The sequence below is a fragment of the Sus scrofa genome, chromosome 17 (genome assembly GCF_054392235.1).
Source record: "Sus scrofa isolate SSC_HxYL_T2T_F1_AM1 chromosome 17, Sscrofa_HxYL_maternal_Yorkshire_Landrace_v2.0, whole genome shotgun sequence".
In the NCBI taxonomy this organism is placed as follows: domain Eukaryota; kingdom Metazoa; phylum Chordata; class Mammalia; order Artiodactyla; family Suidae; genus Sus; species Sus scrofa.
The window spans coordinates 25,226,742-25,248,550 of NC_139399.1; the positions used below are offsets into that span (position 1 = coordinate 25,226,742).

General features: G+C 43.2%; 1 protein-coding gene across 34 annotated transcripts in view; it reads left to right on the plus strand.

Annotated features, from left to right (window-relative positions):
• The first annotated feature begins 6,573 nt into the window (after positions 1-6,573).
• PLCB4 (phospholipase C beta 4) overlaps positions 6,574-21,809 on the plus strand; it is a 487,242-nt gene continuing 472,006 nt past the window's right edge. For 25 of the 34 annotated variants that reach the window (XM_085003051.1, XM_085003063.1, XM_085003052.1 and 22 more), the window contains exon 1: positions 6,574-6,785. The gene's annotated coding sequence lies outside the window, so the exon portion shown is untranslated. Of the gene's footprint in view, positions 6,786-6,892; positions 7,043-21,809 lie in introns of those variants that run through there. The other 9 variants (XM_021077459.2, XM_085003060.1, XM_085003057.1 and 6 more) reach the window with 1 other exon arrangement.

The following is a 21,809-nucleotide window of genomic DNA, read 5'->3' on the forward strand; positions in this document are numbered from 1 at the left end:
TTTCACACTCCTTTAAGGTGAAACAAACAGATACCTCTAAACAATGAGGCAAGTGCTATAAAATAGAAATGTACAAGGTGCTTTGGGGAAACATAAGAGGCTTAATTCCTCCTGGAGGAATTAGAGAAGCTGAGTCTTGAATGGAAAGAAGAATGATTTAAGAGATATTTATAAAACGGAGTCAATCAATATTACTTAAGGATCGCTTGAGGAGTAATATGAGGCTGCAGAAGAAGTAAAAAATGACCCACTGGTTCTGGTCCCAGCCACTCAGTGGTTTGCAGAGCCATTCATTTTTAGCTCAGCAAACATTTGTTACTACCTCACTATATTCCAAGCACCATGTTGAATCCAGAGGATTAGAAGTTAAATAAGAAATGGTCCTTCCCCTCAAGGAATGTGAAGTCTAATAATGCAGGGTGGCAGATGGCAATGATGGCCTCAGTTATTCACCCTTCCCTTTGTGGTAGCCTCCCATTATGGGCAGGCCACCCTGTTCTGTCCCTAGACATGAGGCTTAACCCACTGACTCACCTGGAGCAAGGAAATGTTAGCAGACAGCACACAGAAGTTAGGGTTCCGGTATGCCATCCACCTGAGCAAATCAAAACTATCTCTCTGAGACTTAAAATGTTCATCAATTACTTGAAGTGATTAGATCACTTCTGGGTGGCAAATTATAAAAACCATTATTTTTGTCTTGGCTAGCATGAAACACAATGGCAAGAATGAATGAAAAAGGAAGATCAAAGAAATTCATTTTTGCATGTGGGTGAAAATTTAGGACTTCCTGAGACATAAACGAACAATCAATTAAACTGAATTGTACTTTTGTTGTGATTCCAACCACACAGAGTCAGTGAAGGAAAGAAAAGAACATTGAGTCTTGTTGAATGCACAATTGATATTTATATTGTAAGTTAATGTATTTTTCTAATCTTGTTGCTGCATAATAGAAATGGTAGGAACGAGTCATTGTACTTAAAAAACTGATTTGTTCACATTTAAAGGATGGAGAGAAACATAAAACCATGCAATTAGGCCAGCACTTTAGCAGCCTCATTAAGTGGTGTGTATATTTTCCATATGCTCTCATTTCCTTTTATGTAATCTTGCCATAAACATCAGGTAAGTAGGAACATTGCACTCATTTATAAATCATATCCTGCAGGTTAAATGATGACATCCATGTCTGAGGCTTTCTAACATTTAAAAATCTAACAGCACGTATTCCTTATACTTCAAGGAAATGATTACAAATGTTTTGGCATCAGAAAAAAATAATTTAATTGTCCTTTGCCTTACTTGGGAAAAATCCTTTATTTTTTATCCAGAAATATGTCATAATTTTATTTGTGCTTTTGCATAAAACACTCAGGAATTCACTTTTTCATGACACAGAATAACCTTTATTTTCACAGAACTACCCACTAAGTATTGAGTTCTTAGTATACTATTGTACCAGTAACAAGGAATAGGACAGGCTTTCAAGGTCTACAAGTGCACTTTTTGAAAACACCTGCGAAAGTTTACCATCACAATACATTGGATAAACAACATTTTGAGACATTCATACAATGATATATTTAACACAACAATAAAAAGGAATAACCTATAGGTACGAACCTGCAATATGGATGAATTTCACAGATATAATGCTAACCCAAAGAAGCCAAGTACAAGAGAGCATTCTGCATGACTCCATTTATATGAAGTTCAAAAGCAGAGAGGACAATCCTATGGTGTTAGAATAGTGATTACCTGGGGTGGAGGTGATGGTAGGGGTGGTGATGGTATGGTGTGTGTGGTATTGACTGGGAAGGAGCACAAGGAACTTTTGGGGGGTGCTAAAAATGCTTTAACATCTTGATCCAGGGGGTGGCCGTGTAGGTATTTATATCAGTGAAAATTCCTTGAGCTCTCACTAAAGATTTTCACGCTCTATTTCGTATGTTGTAATGCAATAGCAATCATCACCACCATCATCACCCCCACGACCGTCATCATTATCATAAAGCAGGCTTGACACTCTGCACTCTAAGCAAATTCTAAGCCTAGCTCACACGAAGAAAATTCCATTCTTAAGTCAAGTTGTTTGGAACGGAATTAAACTCTCCTCTCTATTTTTCTTTCTATCTTCCTTTTACACGCCAATCAGCAACTAACTTAACGGAAGTTTAGTGTTTGTTCTCTCCCCCCTCCCACTGTAGTCTACATAAACTGAATCCTTAGGCGATTTTCTTCACTATCATTCTCTCTGGTTCCCAGTGCCTCTAACACATTTTAGTGGAAGGAGACACAAGGTTAAGGAGGAGACACCCTGGGGTAGAGACAGCCCATGTCAGGTTGTTCTGTGTGCTGCCCACTTTTCAAAGATATTTGTCCCTAATTAAGGCAAACTGGACAAATGGGCCAGTGGTGATCTTTTCATTTACAAAGGACAGCACACAAAGAGCTAGGTAGAAGCTGTGATTAATGTATTGCTTTAAATCAGGACAAGAGGTGTACTGCCCTTTCTCTAAAAAGAATGCAATGTGATCTTTTGCAAATAAAGGTGTGACTATTAACGTAAAGGTCCTCATTTCCCCTATCCTCCTTTCATCTAAGGCAACAATAACATGTAAGATTTTATAAAAAGCTAAATAAAGTACTGGTTACACTGATATTTCGTCTTGGCCTTTCTTATGATGAATGTTATTTCGCATTATAAGATGTTGCCCCAGAATTGATCCCTAGAACCTGCAGTTAAGCACAAAGAGGTGCTCAGGGATCCACATTCTTGAAAAAGAACTGGACCTAGACATATCCTTGTGGCAGAAATAGGTTTCATCTCTTTCCTACCAACTTTTTAGCCCAGCTGGGATGAGCAATTTTCTCTAGTTTCTCTCTGCTTCCAGTGGACACTGTGGAAGGATGCTGGGCTAACTTTCTAGTGGGTGTCCTACCCTATGGTGGCCTGCCTGGCATGTGAGCCCGAGCAGTAAGATGCCCTGGGCTGAACCACCATGGAGAGAACCGTGAGGCTTGGGATAAAAGGAGCTGAGCTTGGGGGAGGGAACTGGTCCTCCCAGGGCCTCCCTATATCCTCCGTGGCAGAGAGCTGGCTTTGGGACATCTGCCCCAGTGTCACTATTCTCTTTGCCAAAGAAGCCCATTGAGCAAGAACCATGATGGCCACAGGTCAAAAGACCCCTCATCCCTTTCCTTCCTCTTTCCTGACCACCCTGCTGGAGGAACTAAGCCTTGGAGGTCAGGTGCCAAAGGCAGGGGGCTGCAGAGAAAGTGTTTATGGGCTAGATCCTGTGCTATCAGCCTTCCACTTCCAGGAGTAAGGGATCCAGCTAGAGCCCTATCCAGCTAGAGCCTGCAATGAGGACTAGATTAGATTTAAATCGAGTTAAAGAATTAACGTCATCTGAGTTTTAAAACTGAAAATGATAAAACCTGCCAAGTAGAATCACTGCTGTCTTTTTAATGGGCTCCCATTTGGTATTCTCTCCTCCCCCACGGTGTTCTCAATGTGAGCTCTCTGAATTGTCAACAGATCATGTCCTGACCTTGCTCAACACCTTCCCAAGGGCTTCCATCACGCTTAGACCAAACCCAAAGGTCCTTTCTGTGGCCTTTCCACGGTCTGGCCCTCTGCTGCTGCCTCTGTGACCCCAATTCCACCCACTCTCTCCCTTGCTCTTTTTCTGTTTCTTGAGCTTGCCAAGTACATCAGGGTTTTTGCTGTCGCCTCTGCTGACGGCACTATTCCCCACTTAAACATCTCTTTTTTCCCAATCTCTACTCAAATATTATACCCTCAGGGAAGCTGTCTCTGATCCTTGTCTAAAATAGCAGTCCCCCATTGCACCTCCAAAAGCCTTTTGCTTTTCCTCTTTATCAAAGTTCTCAGAATTACTTGATGGTATATATTCTTAATACGCTACTTATTGTTTTTCTCCTCTGATAATGTCTAAGCTTCACAGAGGCAATGATTTTTCTCTTTTATCTCCATATCTGGGCAAAAAAAAAGTGTCTGGCTCATAAATGATTTCAAAAATGTTTATTGAATGAATGACTGTCTGAGATGTTATTAAAGAGAGGAAAAGGCAGCCTCAGAAGAATCAAAGTGAACTTTGTACTTCAGAATAACATTTAACTATTTAATCTTTATACGCTTCCGAATTGAGATTCCTTAATAAACTCAATATTAGATTGAAGGCCTAGGAAGGACAAGAAAGGACTGCTGAGATTTGGTTTACCTACAGGTAAAATTAAAGACAAGCTTAAACTAGAACACTCTTGAGTGAAGGGCAGGGGGGCTACTTTTATGAAAGTTCATGTATGTAGCAAATTGGGGGAAAACTCAAAGCCCAAAGAAAGAAAACCTCTCTATTTTGTTCTCCTTCCATCGAAAATTGAAGTTTACTATTTTTCTATACTTTGAATTTGGACATAGCCACGTGACTTTTTTCGGTCACTAGGACATTAGCAAATCGAGGTAGGAAATGCTACTTTTACATCAGGGCTTGCCCTCCCTTGATCTTGGGAATCAAAAGCTTACCATATAAAGAAGCCATAAGGAGAAAACACCCTGCCATCCTAGCCATGGGGATGAGGCTCCAAACTTCATGTCTCCAGCTCCATGAATGGAGCCAGCAGAAAACAGCAAACAACTGTTGATTCCATGAATCCTTGCTGCTTTAGGCCACCGTTTTTGGTGTAGTTTTTACACAGTAAGGGCTAACTGACACATTATACTTGGGAGTGTTATATAGTAAGTTAAATTCCACTGTTAAAAAAGTCAAGACACAGAGATGACAGCTTCTAGCTCATCCGTCTATGGGTGATACACAGGGAAAACAGGAACATAACACAGGAAGTTCTCCAGAACTGGGTCTGAAACTAGCTACACTACTTATTGGCTGTACAAGCAGTTGGCTGGGGCAAACTGTTTAATCTTTCTAAACTTTTGTTAAAGTAGAGAATAAGCCTAAATACTGACCCAACCTCCAAGTCTGATCTGAGGGCCAGCAACATCAGCATGGCAAAGGGAGATTGTTGGAAATGCAGAATCTCAGATTCCATCCCAGCCCTGCTTAATCAAAACCTGCACTTTAACAAGATCTCCAGGTGACTTATGTGCACATTACAGCTTGAGAAAAGCTGCCATAACATCCTGACATCACTCAAGATCACCACATCTTGAAGACCTCTGAGCAGTGACAAGCCCCACGGCTCTTCCCTGGGATCTTGTAGGGAAACTCCTCCTTCTAGGCGATTTTTCTTGGCTTCCTCAACATGCAGACAGGCTCAGCCGCCTCCAGCTTTTCTAAAGGCTCAGTTGAGGAACTGTCAGCGGGCCCTCAGCCCCCTCCGGCGGAAGGATGCCCAAGTGGGTAAACTTTTAACCACCCTCCTCTTAGCCCTGCCTGGAAAAGGCCAGGATGTGTCAGAGGAACGAGGCTTTTGCATCTACAACTGCCTCTAGACTAAGGGCCCGGCGATTGTTTGTGCCCACCTTCCCTCTCCACTTCCCACCCGCACTTGCCGCCAGGCTCCCTCTTTCCTCCGGTCTAGCCGGACCAGCTCAGGCGGCTGAGCATGCCCAGTTCGGCAGCGAGCATGGCCCCAGTCCCCAATGCGCAGGTGCCATGTCTCCGGGTTTTGGTGGCCGCCGGCCCCGAGGAGGAGGCGGAGTGGCCTCAGGGAGGAGGAGGAAGCCCTCCTGGGAGGGAGTCCTGGAGCGGCACGTTGTTAGGGTCCACACAAAGGGTGATGCTAAGCGGAATGCTGTTAGGGTCTGAATGCGAGGGTGACTCGGAGTCACCTGCGGGCCGAGTCATGGCAGAAACGAGCCGGAAACTGGCTGGAGCTGAGCCCTAGCAACCCAGGGACCAAAGTCTGGGGGGCTTGCGACTCTGAGATTGCACTTAGGGGAAGACTTTTTGGAACCACTTAATCTTTCTGTGGCTCAGTTTAAGCCTGGGATGGGGTGGGGGAGTAGTACCTGCTTTGGAAGATTGTTTTAAAGGGTTACAGGAATAAAAAGCGGCTGGAACAGTGCCTGAAGCATTGTAAGCGCTTTATGTGTTTTTTAAACAGAATATAAGCAAATAAACGACCCCACACCCCCGCCAGCGGCTTTGGGGCATCAGCTTTTGCCAGCTTTGACCCAGCTCCACTCTTTACCCCTCACCCTTGCTCCAGGGCCCATTGCCGGCTGCCCATCTCCCTTCGGAAGAGGGTGCACCTCCCACCCCTACAAGTGCTGCCCGCGGCGCCACTCTGCACGTCGCCCGACCCCAGGCGCGGGGCACTCGCGGGAGCGCTGGGACCCGGGGCGGGGGTGCGGCCGGGGAGACCCCCAAGCAGCGCGCCTCGGGGAGGCTTCCCTGGACGCCCCACCCACCGTCTCCCAGCGCTGCCTCCACCCTGCCTGGCCGCCTCCTCCGGCTCGAGGCCGCCCCCTGCCCGCCTGGCGCCCCCTCCCCGCCCCGCGGGCTCGCGGCCGGCCCGGCCCCTGCCCACCCCCAGCCCGGCCGGGCGCGCCGCACTGGGCATGCTCCGTAGCCCGGGCAGGTTGGGGCTGCGAGGCGACAGCTCGGGCTCTGAAGCCGGGAGGCGAGAACGAAGAGGGAGACTGAGGAGCTGGGGAAGGAGGGAGCAGCCGGCCGCTAGGCGCGGCGGGGCCCAGAGCTGGGGCACACCGAGCCCGGCGGGCGGGCGCAGCAGGCGGGCGCTGCCCCACGGATCGGCCGAGGCGCACCCCGCGGAGACCCCAGCCTGGGGCTGAGGTGAGGACCGCGCGCCGGGAGGCGGGGGGCGGCGCGCGGGGGCGGGCGGGGGGCGGGCCCGCGCGCGCCGGGAGGGGGTCGGCGGCCGGCGCTTTCTGGGGGGAGGGGGTTGGTGGCGCCGGGAGCTGTAAGTGAGCCGCACCGCAAACAAGAGCTCTCTCACACACACAAGCGCGCACACTGGCGCGCGCACCCACTGGGTCTCCAGGCGGCTGCCGTGTCCGCATCCCCGGCAGCGGCTCCGGGCAAAGTGACAGGTAGGAAAAGGCATTCCGGGTCCCACCCGAGGATGCTCCCGCCCTCCCGGGCCCGCTGGGCTTGTTTGCTCCCGGCGGGTGAGTTCCGGACGCGCGCGCGCGCACCCAGATGCCCTGCCCCGGAGCCGGTGCAGGTGCCGGTGCCAGGCGGCCGGCGCGCGCGGGAGGCGGGGGTCCCCGCCGCCACCCCCTCCCCCTGTAGTCAGTCTCCTGCTGGGTTTCCTTAGACTTGGTCCAGACATTCGCCGCTTCTCGCCAGAAATAGCTCGGCTCGACGTGTATATGATTATTTTGGTTGGAAATAGTTGGCACCGTGCAACGCATGTAAATGTGTATGCGCGCGGATGTTCTTACTTCTTCGGGCGGGGGAAATAATAGAAATGATTGACCATTTGCACTTAAAACAACACTGACAGGCCAGCACTCTTTGGGGGCCGTGTTCTGGCCTCCTAAGAGCAAACAAATGATGAAGACGAAAGGTTGTCTTATTTTCAGAATTTTGAAGTTGCCTTCTCCTTAGCTGGTTAGATCCTGTCTATGTACTTCTGACTGGAGACTTTGTAGGCAGTACTGTTTAGAAGTATGGAAACACGGAGTTCTTCAATTTTCAAGTGTGTCGAAGTGCAAGTTTATCTAGAATCATAAACCTGTCATAAAAATTAGCATTTTTTTCTAGAGAAAAATGCAAATGCACATTATGGTTTTATAAATATGCATGTGTTTAAGAGATGATCCTTTGACTTTTTTTTCCCCCTTTTAACTCTTGTAGTGATTCTACGTATTGCTCTAAAGCACATGTTTGAAATTTAATTTTGGCCAAAACGTTCATGGAAGATCGCCATTTTTTTTTTTTAAATGTGATACATGGTGTCTGTAAATTAAGTTGTATATGTTTGGAGATAGCTGTTTAGTAATTGTTTAGTTGGCAGTAATGTCATTCAAACTTAGACAGCTGTATGACATCTAGAATAGAGTTGAATTTCCCCTTTAAAGAGAAATCAGATTCATAAAGTAAACTGACCAGTAAAAGCAACTGGTGACTTTACTGGGGCAGGCTACATGGAGGTTAATAAAGTATATGAGAAACTGTGATCTTCAGGAAAGAAAATAATTGTGTGTGTGTATAAAATTTTAACTTATTCTTTTAGTTTTTTCAGGACTCTTTTTTTCCAAAATATGTACTTGAACTGAGAAGCTAATATTTTGTATGCTTCAAACTTCAGTGACCTAAGTTATTAGAATCATGAAGAAGAACAAAAATTTAGCTGGGCAGGGGCATGTGGTTTAATCTCCCGTTATCCATGTTATGTAATCTAGAATGCTGTGTTTTGATAGGACAGGCTCTTGCATATTTTTCAGCTGGTGTTTTAATCTGTTATGTCATTTTCCTTTTGAGGTTTAATAAATGATGGCCATCTTGGAAGAACACCTGTTTTCATAAAAATTCACTTTTTAAACGGAATAACGTTTTTTATTGACATTTTTATGCACATGAGACACTTACTGCTGTAACTAGTAACCCTTTTACACCTAATGTGTTATAACATATCTAAAGGTATCCAGTATTAGATTACTGATTACATTTCCCTCCAACTACATTGTTACTCAACCATCCCAACTTAGTTTTGATTTAGTTTCGCTATCACTTCCTAGCTCTGAATTAATCACTTGGTGAAAATGCTATCCTGCAAGTAACTGTCAAAACAGAATTTCTAAGACTCCATTTGATCACTGGGTACACATTGATGTGTGTCAGCATAATGCTACCTTTATTTTACAAATGCACACCCACACAAGAGCTTTGTTCTAAAATACTCTTTTGTAAGTTTTATACTTTTGTGCCTGAAAAATGTGATTGATGTTAAAGTACTTACGTGCCCTGCAATCTTGTGTTGTGTGGTGTGTTTTTGCCTTATGAGATAGCGAAATTGTTTAAGGGTTACCAAAATGATTTTGCAGAAATGGACTTTTAAATCTGTATCAACTCTTGGAAATATTTCATCCCCAGTGGGGACTTAGCCAGTACTTTTGGCCCCGCCTTTTTGTCTCTCCCAAGAACAAATACAGTATCTTTAGATTAATGCACACTGCTGGTTTTGGCAACATGGGACAGTTGTATTTGGCAATCGAAATGAACAGAGTATTTTCCTGGGATGCTACTAAATCTACTTTGGAATTGTATTTATTATTAAGAATTGAAACAACTGACTAAAGCTTGCCTAATATTCAGCCCCACCACATCTTCCAATTAAGAATTGAGGTAAAATTGAGCCAAAATGCTGTTGTGTTATTTTCCTTGGACCCATCACATGGCATACCAATTGTGAAAAGATAAGTGAAGTCAGCTTCTGGATTTTGTGTCTGCATTTTCCCCAAACTTTCAGAGGTTGCCGTCAGACTTAAGTTCTCTAATTCATTCATTCCATCAATTATTTTTGTTGATCATTAAAAAATAATACATTAGTCACCACATTGTAAATCAACTATACTTCAATAAAACTTTTTAAAAACTGAAAAAAACCCCATAGTTATCACATGGATGAAATAAATCCGTAATGCATTACACAGCCAAAAAAAAGACCCAAGAACAAAAACATTAGTAATTAGCTGCTGAATTTATTTTTTATTTCAGAAACCTTATGTTGAGAATAAATTTGATCTTTAAGGATCACAGCCCTTGATTCAGTCACAGGAATGATTAAGTATTTCTTATGTTCTCCACAGATGTCTTTAAAAGTGAGCTCAAGTACTTTGGGGAAAGTAAAAGTATTCCTTGAAACTTAAATTGATTTAACAGATTGTGACTGAATTTTCATCATTTTTGACCACTTGTAAGGATGAAACTGTGTTTATCAGCACCAAGAGCCCAGGTTTTTAATAAGCTGTCTGTCATGGTGACTGTAAAACCGAGAACTTGTGTGTTTGATACGCAGAATGAGGTCAAGGACTAATGGAAATGCTTTACTGATCACAGTTGATATTTCATGTCCAGACTGAAGTTTCTAAAGTAGTTGCTTTTCACCTTGTAATGTGAACTTTTGGCTGTATTAGTGTCTGTCAAAAAGACTTAACCTGTCTATCAAGAAATAAATATAGCTTTCATATTGCCGAGTTTCTGTCGTTTTGCTGTTGCTGTTCGAATGTTAACATAGTTTGTGAGGACACTGTTTAATTCTCAGCACTGTCCATTCTGCATGTGTCTATTTCTCTTTCATATTCAGGAAATAGGATAAGCTTGTGTAGGTCTTTTGTTTCTTAGTATTTGTTGTTCTGTTTCATAGTTTTTCTTTTGATCAAATCTACTCTTTAAAAGTAGAAATACTTCCTGAAGGTGTCATGTTATTTATCTAGTTTTGGCTTAGGATGATATAAACTTTTATCCATTCACAGGCTGGAATTCTTTAGCTCACCGCATACGAAAATGGATTTACTTTACCCTGGGTGGAAGGAGAGGTGGGGGAAAATGCATTACTGAGCAGATGAGTGAGAAGTTTGTTTGTCCTTTCTGGAATGACATCTGTCTGCTTTAAAAAATCACCCCTGGGAATTCCTGCTGCGGCAAGATGGGATCAATGGTGTCTTGGGCACGCTGCGACACGGATTTGATCCCCTGGGCCTGACACAGTCGGTTAAGGATCTGGTGTTGCCGCAGCTACAGTTTTAGGTCACAACTGTGGCTTGAATCTGACCCCTGGCCCCTGGCCTGGGTAGGAACTTCATATGCCGCTGAGGGATGGCCAAAAAATAAATAAATAAATCACCCCCAAGTCACTTTTATTCTCAAGACCCATTTTCACTTGATTGCACCAACCATCCCCAAATTCCGCTTTCCAAAAGTCTGGCTGGAAGCTCATGCCTTCAGATGCTTTTCTTAGGCTGACGGTGTCACCCAAGTTCATAGAGGAGATGAAAGCAGCCATGCCCTACCTTCCAAGTCTCAGCTGGGAGATCCTTCTGTTCAAGAGGATGAAGGACCAGCAGAGATTTTATTTTCTTTGCGTGAACTCCAGCTGCTTTTTCTTGCCTTTTCTTTGTGGAATCAAAATAGTTGAAAGGGACAAAAATCAGCACCTCTTTGCTTAGAAAACCTTCGGTGAGAAAGTCTCACCTATGTGACTGCGAGGTAGTGTTATCTTATCTCCTGGAGGTAGTGTTATCTTATCTCCTGGACGGGGAGACTCCTTCTTCATGATCCTTTGGTCTGTTGAGGGCTGGGAATTCCTCCTCTAGCCATGGAGCCACCCTTGAGGCAATGCACTGCTTAAAGATCCATCTCCTGCTTAAAGCATTCTCTTCCTCCTGAAGGATTAGAGGAGGTTGTTGGCTCCCTGATTGTTGGTTTCCCTGAGTGCAGTAGCCCTTATGAAGAAGTAACTGAAAGTAACTAATTATAGGCAGCTCACCTAGAGAGAAGAGATCAGAGACCAGTATGTTTATGCTTGTCACCCTCCCCAGGAGTTCTTCACTTTAGGACCACCCTGTAATGGTCCTGCCCCATGGCATTGGGTAGGTCTGTGTTGCTGGCCAGTGAATTGTAATTCATTTTCACTTACTTACATTTTATTTTACTTTATTTTCACTGACTCCCAAATGACAATTTGGGCAGGTATTAGGGTCACTGATGATCTTGTCATTTAATGGGTTGAAAAAGAAGAACATTACTGTGTGTGTCTTTGTTTTAATTTTGATAAATATTTTTCAATGTAATTGATTTCCTTAGTCACATAATTGGTTTCCTTAGTGCTTAATTTTATGCAGTCGAAATGGTTTGCTGAGAAGGGTCTGTAGGATTCACCACATTGAAGGTGGGGCTGTCCGTGACCCACTCAAGGTAAAGGATGCCTGCTTTGGAGACACTTTGTCTTGGAGACAGCCAGGTGGGAATGTCAGGGTTTACTTTCTGGAGTTCCCACTGTGGCTCAGTGGAAATGATCCTGACTAGTATCCATAAGGATGCAGATTCGATCCCTGGCCTTACTCAGTGGGTTAAGGATCTGGCGTTGCCGTGAGCTGTGGTGTAGTTTGCGATGTGGCTCTGATCCTGTATTGCTGTGGCTGTGGTGTAGGCCAGTGACTACAGCTCTGATTCGACCCCAGCCTGGGAACTTCCATATGCTGAAGGTGCGGCCCTAAAAAGACAAAAAATAAAAATATAGTTGCCACTTCCTCCAGGAGGTGGGATCAGGCAGATGCAAGCTTTAATCCTGACTAAGTCATGTGTCAGCTGTGTGACCCTGCGGATCTACACTGAGCCTCAGTTGACCATCTTTTTTTTTTTTTTTTTTTTTTTTTATTTAAAATTTTTTTATTGAAGTATGTTTGATTTAGATGTTGTGCCAATTTCTGCTGTACAGCAAAATGACTCAGTCATATATATATATATACATATATATATATATATACACATTCTTTGTATTAAATATTATTTTCCATCATGGTCTATCCCAGGAGATTAGATACAGTTCCCTGTGCTGTACAGTAGGAACTCATTGTCCATTCTAAATGTAGTAGTTTGCATCTACTAACCCCCAACTCCCTGTCCATCCCACTCTCATCCCCCTCCCCCTTGGCACTCAGTTGCCCCGTCTTTGAGGAGAATAATCCTATAGGGCAAACGCACCCAGCAGTGCAGTAGGAATGATGCCAGTTTCTGTGTTATTGGTTATTATTAACAATATTTGTGTTATTGCTTCAACTGCTCTTGTTCCTTCTCCTTTCAGTACTACTGGTATCACTGCTCACTCCCTGCTCCTCCATAGAGGGAATGCCAGTGACCCATCCATACAAAGCAGGCTGAGCCAATTCTCATAAAACTCTTAATAAGGGACACTTGCCCTGCCCCTCTGCTAACACAGAAGTTCCTGTCGCCTTTTCAGGCCACTGTAAAAGCCAGCTTCCTCTGGACTTGCTTAATTCCATAACTGCCGTTAGGCAGAGGGGCCTCACGTTAACTCAGCCCTAACTGCCTCAAAATTCTGTGACCGTGGGGTTTCTAAATAGAACTCAGTGATCAGATGTTCTCCCCAGGGCATCTGTGTCTCCCAGCCAGGCTTTGGAAAAAGACCACAGGAAGCCATTTAGGCCTGGAAGGAGAAAAGCATCCACCAGAACAATAATCTGGGGATCTGTGATGTTTAGGGGAAGGTGCTGTGACCCCTTTTTCCCCAGGGGCTTCTGGGAGCCCAGTGATGGCAAAAGCAGTCACCAAACCACAGACACTGGGTGAGCCCTTAAAATGTGCCTCTTCATTTCCCCCTCCCTGCAGCTTTTTCTGGAGGTTACTCATAAGTACCTCCGTTTTACATTTGAGGAGATAAGCTGGAAAAGGTGAGATTACTCACTTCAAGTTAGAGATGGATTCAAACCCTGGTAGACTGACGCCGGACCTCCAGCTTTTCTAACCCCTGTGCTGTGTTAACCTGCCACTTAGGTGCATGCTGTAGAAAGGTTTGGTTCCATAACAGGCTTTGTGACTGTTATTTTAAGTGACTGGGTTGAAGTGTGACAGAGAAGCTTCTGGCAACCCTGCCATGACCATGGCATTAAATGGGGGAGTTGAAGGTAAAACCACGTGCCCTCATCTATCCTAGCTGCTTTTGTTTCTGCAGGTCCATGGGCCAGAAGTCTGAGAGAAGGAAGTTACTAAGTGCTACTCTGGGGTAGCCTAAAAATTAATTTCATTTTCTAAAGGGCCAGCTTTCACTGGGTGAGGTTCCTCCTGGTTTCATTGAGGTTTGACCCACTCTGATTCCTCTGAGGACCAGGTAAGCAACACAGGGGTGCCCAGGTGTCAGAGCCCTTGGGGTGGGCTGCTCTGGCGCTTCCTCAGGGGCAGGTCTGTCAGATTTCTGCCAGGCGGGCATGGGGCTCAAGGTTGCCAGCCCCTCCCCATTTTCAAGAGAAGCATGAAATCCATATTTTATTTTATTGTCTTTTTTTTTTTTTTAAGGGCTGCACCCGAAGCATATGGAGGTTCTTAGACTGGGGGTCGAATCAGAGATGTAACTGCCAGCCTATGCCACAGCCACAGCCATGCCAAATCAGAGCTGCATCTGTGACCTATACCACAGCTCATAGCAATGCCAGATCCTTAACCCACTGAGCAAGGCCAGGGATAGAACCTGTGTCCTCATAGAAGCTAGTCAGACTCATTTCCACTCAGCCACGACAGGAATTCCAAAATCCAGATTTTAAGTGTAAGATATCAGTGAAAAAACTTTAGGAACATATACATTTTTTTCTTTCTGCCTTTTCTAGGGCCGCTCCTGCGGCATATGGAGGTTCCGAGGCTAGGGATCTAATCGGAGGTGTAGCCACTGGCCTACGCCAGAGCCACAGCAATGTGGAATCTGAGCCATGTCTGTGACCTACACCACAGCTCATGGCAACGCCGGATCCTTAACCCTCTGAACAAGGCCAGGGATTGAACCCGCAATCTCATGGATCCTAGTCGGATTCATTAACCACTGAGCCACAATGGGAACTCTCCTTTAGAAATAATTAAAGTAAAAACAAACATGCCAGCCAAACAAAACATGTTTTGAGGAACGAATGTAACCCAGGAGATGCCCCTTGGAGTCTTTTGTCGACTGTAAGTGGTTGGAGATATGGTGTACTACAGTTAGACAACACAGTGAACTAGGTGTCTTCTTTATTCATGCTGCTTTTCTTTTTCTACCTGTTAAGTTTCTTCCAAAGGTGGTTTCTTTCCAGTGGACATTCATGGCAGAATGAATGCATGAATCATTTCTGCCTCTTTTTCCTTTCCCTCATTTTTCTAAGATGTTAGCAAATCTGCAGAGTTGAGGGAGGCAGGACATGGCTTTCTTTCCTCTTTCATGGTGCTCTTTTAAAATAAGCACACCTTCTAGGATCCGGCGTTGCTGCTACTCTGGCTTGGGTCGCTGCTGTGGTACAAGTTTGATCCTTGGCCCGGGAACTGCTGTATACCACAAGCATGACCAGAAACAGTTTTTTGTTTTTTTTTGTTTTTTTTGTTTTTTTAAATAAAATAGACACCTCTATGTGGAGAAATGGTTAACATCATTTATGGGGACCTGGGTTTTCTGGCTCTGTCACTGATCTGAACTGTAACCAGTCACAGAATGTCCCCTGCTACTGTTTGGTAATTTCTGGGTTTCTCCTGGACAAAAAGAATGTAAATCTGCAAAAATAGAATGTGTACATGTATGTGTAACTGGGTCGCCATGCTGTACAGTAGAAAAAAAATGTATTGGGGAGATAACAATTAAAAAAAATAATAATAATAAAAAAAATGTAGATCTGTTTCTGCAGGTCACCGTTCCAATGTGCGGTCTACTTAACAGCCCTCCTTTTCCTTTTGGCTCGTAAAGGAGGAATCCCATTGGATCAAACCAAAGTGAAGTCCCTTCGAGATGGTTTCTTCCACGTGATGCACTATCTTTAGATAAATCACCAAAGCCCCATCTAAAATTTCTATTAATTTTTTTGTTTTCACTGTTTTTTTTAAATGATTGATGTGATGCACTAATATGTTCTAATTGAAATGACATTGCAGAAATGCAGAAGTGAAATGTAAAATACCCTTTCCCACTTACTCATACCTAGGTGTATCCAGTGGCGGCAGCTGAGAGCACCTCTTGTGTCTCCTTTTTCTGTGCATTTACATATATATACATACACACATACACACACATGCCTTTTTCTTACTGCATAAACTGGATCATACTGTGTAGGGTTTTTTTTTGCAACTTGTTTGCTTGCCACTTAAGTGTATATTGTGGTGATCTTTCATGTCAGTATAATGGTTATATTTTTCTTTCTAACATTACGTAAACTTTGTTAGTACCACATATAAACTGTGGATGTACTGTATTTTTTTTTTTTCTTTTTAGGGCCACACCTGTGGCATATAGAGGTTCCCAGGCTAGGAGTCCAATGGGAGCTCTGGCTGCCGGCCTACACCACAGCCACAGTAACATCAGATCTGAGCCACGTCTGCAGCCTGCACCACAGCTCGTGGCAAGCGCGGAGATCAAACCCAAAACCTCATGGTTCTGGTTGGATTTGTTTCCTCCACACCACAGTGGGAGCTCCTGAATGTACTGTATTTGGTTTAACCATTCTCCTGTTTTCATGTTGCAAACTGAAAGTTTGAAAATCATTATACCTATATCTTCAGGCACACATGTGAGAATTTCTTGTAGGTAAATTCCTAGAAATAGAACTATTTGGTCAAAAGGGTATGTACATTTTACTTTTTTTTTGGTCATTTTAGGGCCATACCTGCGGCATGTAGAGGCTCCCAGGCCAGGAGTTGAATTGGAACTGTAGCCACTGGCCCACGCCACAGCCACAGTAACACTAGATGAGCCCCATCTGAGACTTACACCACAGCTCAAGGCAGTGCTGGCTCCTTAACTCAGTGATTGAGGGCTGGGATTGAACCTGCGTCCTCGTGGATTCTAGTCAGATTTGTTTCCGCTTAGCCATGATGGGAACTCCCCACATTTTACGTTTTGAGAGAGCATTGCCGCAGTGCTTTTAACGAAGGTCCCCGTGGAATTTCTATCTCATGGAACCTCAAATTATGAACATGTTCTCAAATTGAAGTATGTCTCACATGGTTACATTGCTTTACTAATTTAGTCAGATTTCAGTTATATACAGTATACCAGGAAATAAGTTTAGAAATAGTCTATGTCCTTAAAGTGCTTGAAAATATGATACTTAATCCAAATAAATTTACCAATTTAGAGGCCAATTTAAAAACCTCTTTAATAAAGAAACATCTTATAGAATCCGAGTTGAAAATCTGTGTTTTGATCGCTTTGCTTAGTGGTGAAACTCTAGATCTCTCAGACCAGGGACATATCATAAACACCCTTGAATATATCGTCAAAAAAGTGAGCTGCTGCATAGCCATCAGAGGTTGATATTGACCTGGGAAAATCAAATTAGTTTCACTGCTAAAAATTCTATCCAGGTGTATTTATAGCTTTAGACTTTCAAATACTTAATTATTTAAGGATCTCTTTTACCTTCTGCTTTCTGCTTCAAGAATTAGAAGATTTAGAGATAAATCTCTTTTGCTGAGTTTTATTATGTAATTGTTACCTGCAGTTAATTTCCATGATATTTAGAAATGCCATGTAGACCAAGGTCTGTGTAAGTTGAAAACAACACTGTATTTTCATTTAGAGAGAGATTAGGAACAATGTAGAAAATCTAGGTCATTGATTCCCAACTTTTTTTTTTAAGGCTGCACCTGCAGCATATGGAGGTTCCAGGCTAGAGGTCTAATCAGAGCTGTAGCTGCCAGCCTATGCCACAGCAATGCAAGATCCAAGCCGCGTCTGCGGCCTACACCGCAGCTCACGGCAACGCCAGATCCTTAACCCACTGAGCAAGCCCAAGGATCGAACCTGAAACCTCATGGCTCCTAGTTGGATTCGTTTCTACTGCTCCACGACGGGAACTCCTGATTCCAAACTTTTTTTCAGAAGTGATAACTTCAATAATTATAGTTATTTTCGGTGATACAAAGTGAATTATGAGTTGATATTTAGGATTTTATGATATCCCTTGAAAGACTTGGAGTCACCCTAAAATATCGTATTACCAGGGATGGTAAATCTTGATGTGGATAAATAGCAGGAAATGAAATAGTGTGTCTTCAGAGATGGATTTGGTTTTTTGTCTGTTTCTCTAGGTACCCATTTTTATTTTTATTTTGCATTTAGAAATCAGCTTTTTTTTTTTTTTTTTTTGGCTTCACCTGAGGCATGTGTAAGTTCACCGACCAGATGCTGAGCCCGTGTCACAGCAGCGACCTGAGGCACAGCAGTGACAATGCCAGATCTTTAACCACTAGACCACCAGGGAACTCCCTAGAAATAAGCTTTAAAATTTTTTTTTCTTGATTTTTAGGGCCACATCTGCAACATATGTAAGTTGCCAGGCTAGGGGTCGAATTGGGGCACTATTTTTTATTTTTAATTGAAATATAGGTGATTTACAATGTTGTGTTAGTTTCAGGTGCATAGCAAAGTACTTCAGATATATATATATATAGATATATCTATATATCTATATATATATATCTGTTCATTTCTCAGACTCTTTTCCCTTATAGGTTATTACAAAATATTGAATATAGGTCCCCAGATACCCATTTTTAAGAAAAAGTCTGGTTAGGTTGGCAGTGACATTTGATTCTGATAGTATGTTTTCTGCATGTTTATTTTTATAGCACACAATGAACTGTAGAAATATGGTAGTGTTCAGTCATATTTCCTTGGCGTTAAAACTTAGCCTATTCAGGAAGGTCTGTGCGATTTTGCTCACGGGAATGTTACAGCATTTTACAATTTGCAGACAATTTCCTTTGATAATACCTGTGAAAGCTAAAGGGGAGGCCCCCACCTGGTCACTCTTTCACCTCTTGTGACTCAGGGCCTGCTGGGGAGCAGATGACACATGTAAATTGAGTCCTTTGAGGAAGGCTTAATAAAGAGACCAATTAGAAGGTGTGGGCAGGTGTAGGGAACACAACCACAGCCAGGGTGGGTGCTGAGGGGGCACTTAGCAATGGTGGGGAGCTTTCCTGCTCCAAGTGAAGGGGCAAGAAGGACTGTCTCATAAGACCTGCAGTGTCCCTGCAGGAAGACAGCAGGGGATTAAATATCTATGCCTCCCTCTCCTCTTGTCTCCCAAACCCTGGCTGAACCAGATGAAAACCAGGGCAGGAGAGAGGAGGCAGAAATGTAGAAGGATGGTGATTGGGTCTGGGCAGGCAAACGGCATGTTCTTCCCACCTGTTGTTTGAGGGCAGAGGTGGGCATGGATGAGAGGTCAGGCCAGGCTGAAAAGCCCGTGGCTTGGTTTTGTGGCCAAAGAAAGAAAACTACAGCTGCAGTGATTCAATTTCGATGGAAACTGGGCATGTTCTGTAACATCACGTGGCTGATGCCTGTAAGATGCCTTAGGGTAACACTTTAATCTTTTTTTTTTTTTTTTTTTTTTTTTTTTTTAGTTTGTTTGGAATGGATTGGGTTTCTTGGGAAATGAGCAGCGTGGGGAACTTTATGTATTTATCTGAAGAACACAGAGTATAGGCTTTAGACAGGAGAGACAGAAGGGATTCATAAAGTCTGTCAACACAGAGTTGGGTACCTAATATAATTCCTTTGCTTTTAATATTTTATGAAAATATTTTATCTAAAATGTCAGGTACCTGGGGAAAGAGATGAGGAGGAAATTAAGGTTATTAACAGTAATTTTCCTTCAAAGAAGTCAATTTAACTGAATCATTAGCATCGCTGAGGAGAAACGAACACGCTGTGTTTTCCCATTTGTTCAGCATGGCAGTAAGACTCCGGGATTTCAGGCTCATTTATTCCCTCGCTTTCTTGGTGCTGTTGTTTGAAAAGGTGAAGACAGCTCTGTTTAGTTTGTGGACTTGTCCTGAATGAACAAGCAATGCAGCTTGATTGGAATCATAAAATCATACCACTGGAAGGAATGTCAGAGTTTGTCTCTTCTTCCCTGCATTTTTTATGGTGTAAGAAACTAAGACACTAGCTGTTACCAACTGCTGCTGTGCAGATTCCCTGAGTGGGTGACTCTGGGGAAGTCAGAGCCCCTCACTCCAAAGGAATTGCACTAGATTAAATCTTTGTTTGTTTGTTTTTTGGCCATGCCCATGGCCTGCAATATTTCCTGGGCCAGGAATCAAACCCGTGCCACAGCAGTAACAACGGAGTCCTAAACCAATGGGCCACCCGGGAACTCTCTGGATGATTTCATTTTTGCTTTTACCCTTGTAGATTCCTGAAGTCCCTGATTCCTGGGCCTTGTTTGTCCATTAGACAGTATTTTCGTATATTGGAGGTAGGCCTCCTCGAGCACCTTTTCTACCACCTGGCCTTTAAAATGGTATTCTCTGGAGGTGTTTACATTGCTCTCAACTCTTCTCATGGTAAAGACTCTTTCTGTACAAGATAACTCATCCACTTCCACCTTCTTTACAGCCACTTATTCACTGATGACTCCCATACCCCTGACTTCTTGTCTGAGCTCCTGTTATATCCCATTTTCTGCTGGAGGTCTTGCCATTGAAGTCTTATGGTGATTTTTAAATAAGTGTGCCCAGAGCAGAAGGCCTCAACTTCACCCAAACTTATGTCTCATTTTGAGTTCTCACTCTTTGGAAAACCAACAGTCACCAGTCGGTTGAGTTTACCGTTGATATCTTGCCATTTCTCCTCTCCCTTCCTGCTAATATTGCCTGAGTTCCCATCCTCAATGTTTCATGCCTTGGTTGTTCCAATAACCTTTCATTCAGTTTCCCTGTTGCCCCCTCTCTCATTCATTCAATCTTTCATCTTTTCTATTAGCTATTAAATAAGTATCAGGTACTATAACAGTGAGTGAGTTGCAGCTCCTGCGCCCAGGGGTTTGTAGTTTGCTGCAGGAGATAGACACATACACAGCTACTTTATAGATTTCTGTTTTTGCCCCTTTGCTTCACCGTCCATAGTCAGCTGAAGTCATTTGCACACAACCAATCTTATTGTAGCATTACCTCCAAAATGCTTTAATGGCTCACTTTTGCTTTCAGGACTTAATTCTATTTCCCCAGTTTACCAAATACAGGACATCCATGGCCGGACCTCTGCAATGACGTTTTCATACCTTTATTTGCATCACCTGTACTGAGCTATATTTAAATCCAAAGAGTGTAAAGACTGCGGCCACAGTGCTTATGTTTGATTTTGCACTCAGTCCCCTTCTTCAACTGGGAAATTGCATAGGCCTTCACAGACCTCTTGCAGTTGCCATCTTCTCCGTGAAGCCTCCCTTGATTTCATCTCGCATGGTCAACTTCAGTCCTCCTGTTGAATAGTTTGCAAATTTTAGCCACAACATGACTTTCTTGGGGGAAGGAAAGAATCTCCCTATTAAAGATTAAATCAGTGTCTCTTCAGTGAATGAATAGCAAAATGCCATTGTTGCCAAGTCTGCAGGGTGGGGCAAATTAGGAAAGCAGTCTGATGAATAAGCAGAAGAGGTGCCACATTTAATAAATTGAAGTTATCTGCAGTCTTATTACAGAGGGTTAAAGTATTCCATGTTTTTTGTTTCTGTTTTTGTTTTTGTTTTTGTTTTGGTTGCGTCTGTGGCATATGGAAGTTCCCTGGCCAGGGATCGAACCTGCACCACAGCAGTGACAGCACTGGGTTCTTAACCTGCTAGTTCAACAGGGAATTCCTTCCATGATTATTTACACTGGTCACTGAGAAGTAGCACAACCATCAATTTGGAAAGATGGTCAGTAACTTGAAAACACTATATTCATTATTTCTGCTAACAGAAATTCAGATATATTAATTTATTGGTAAACCAGAACCAGAGGAGACAATTTCCCTGAAAATAGTTTGTCATTTATTCCTGGTAGATAAACTGTCATACCGTTTTTTTTTTCCATTTTATGGGTTTGATTTTAATCAATTTATGCTTATTTTTCATACAGTGTCTTAGACCCTGAATCAGGGAAGTTTCCTTATTTCCATATTGGCTGAGAATTTAGAGGAAAAAAGAATTTTTTTGATCAGATTATTTTTTATTACATGAGACTCTTGGTAATCCAAAATGCTTTGTATTTTCTTGTTGCATTTTATTTTCCAAATGACCTGTGAATGTATCAGTGCCAAAGAGAGAAAGCAAGAGAGCTATTAATTAATTGAAGGAAAATATTCTGCTGAATATTGTTTTTGGGAGAGCA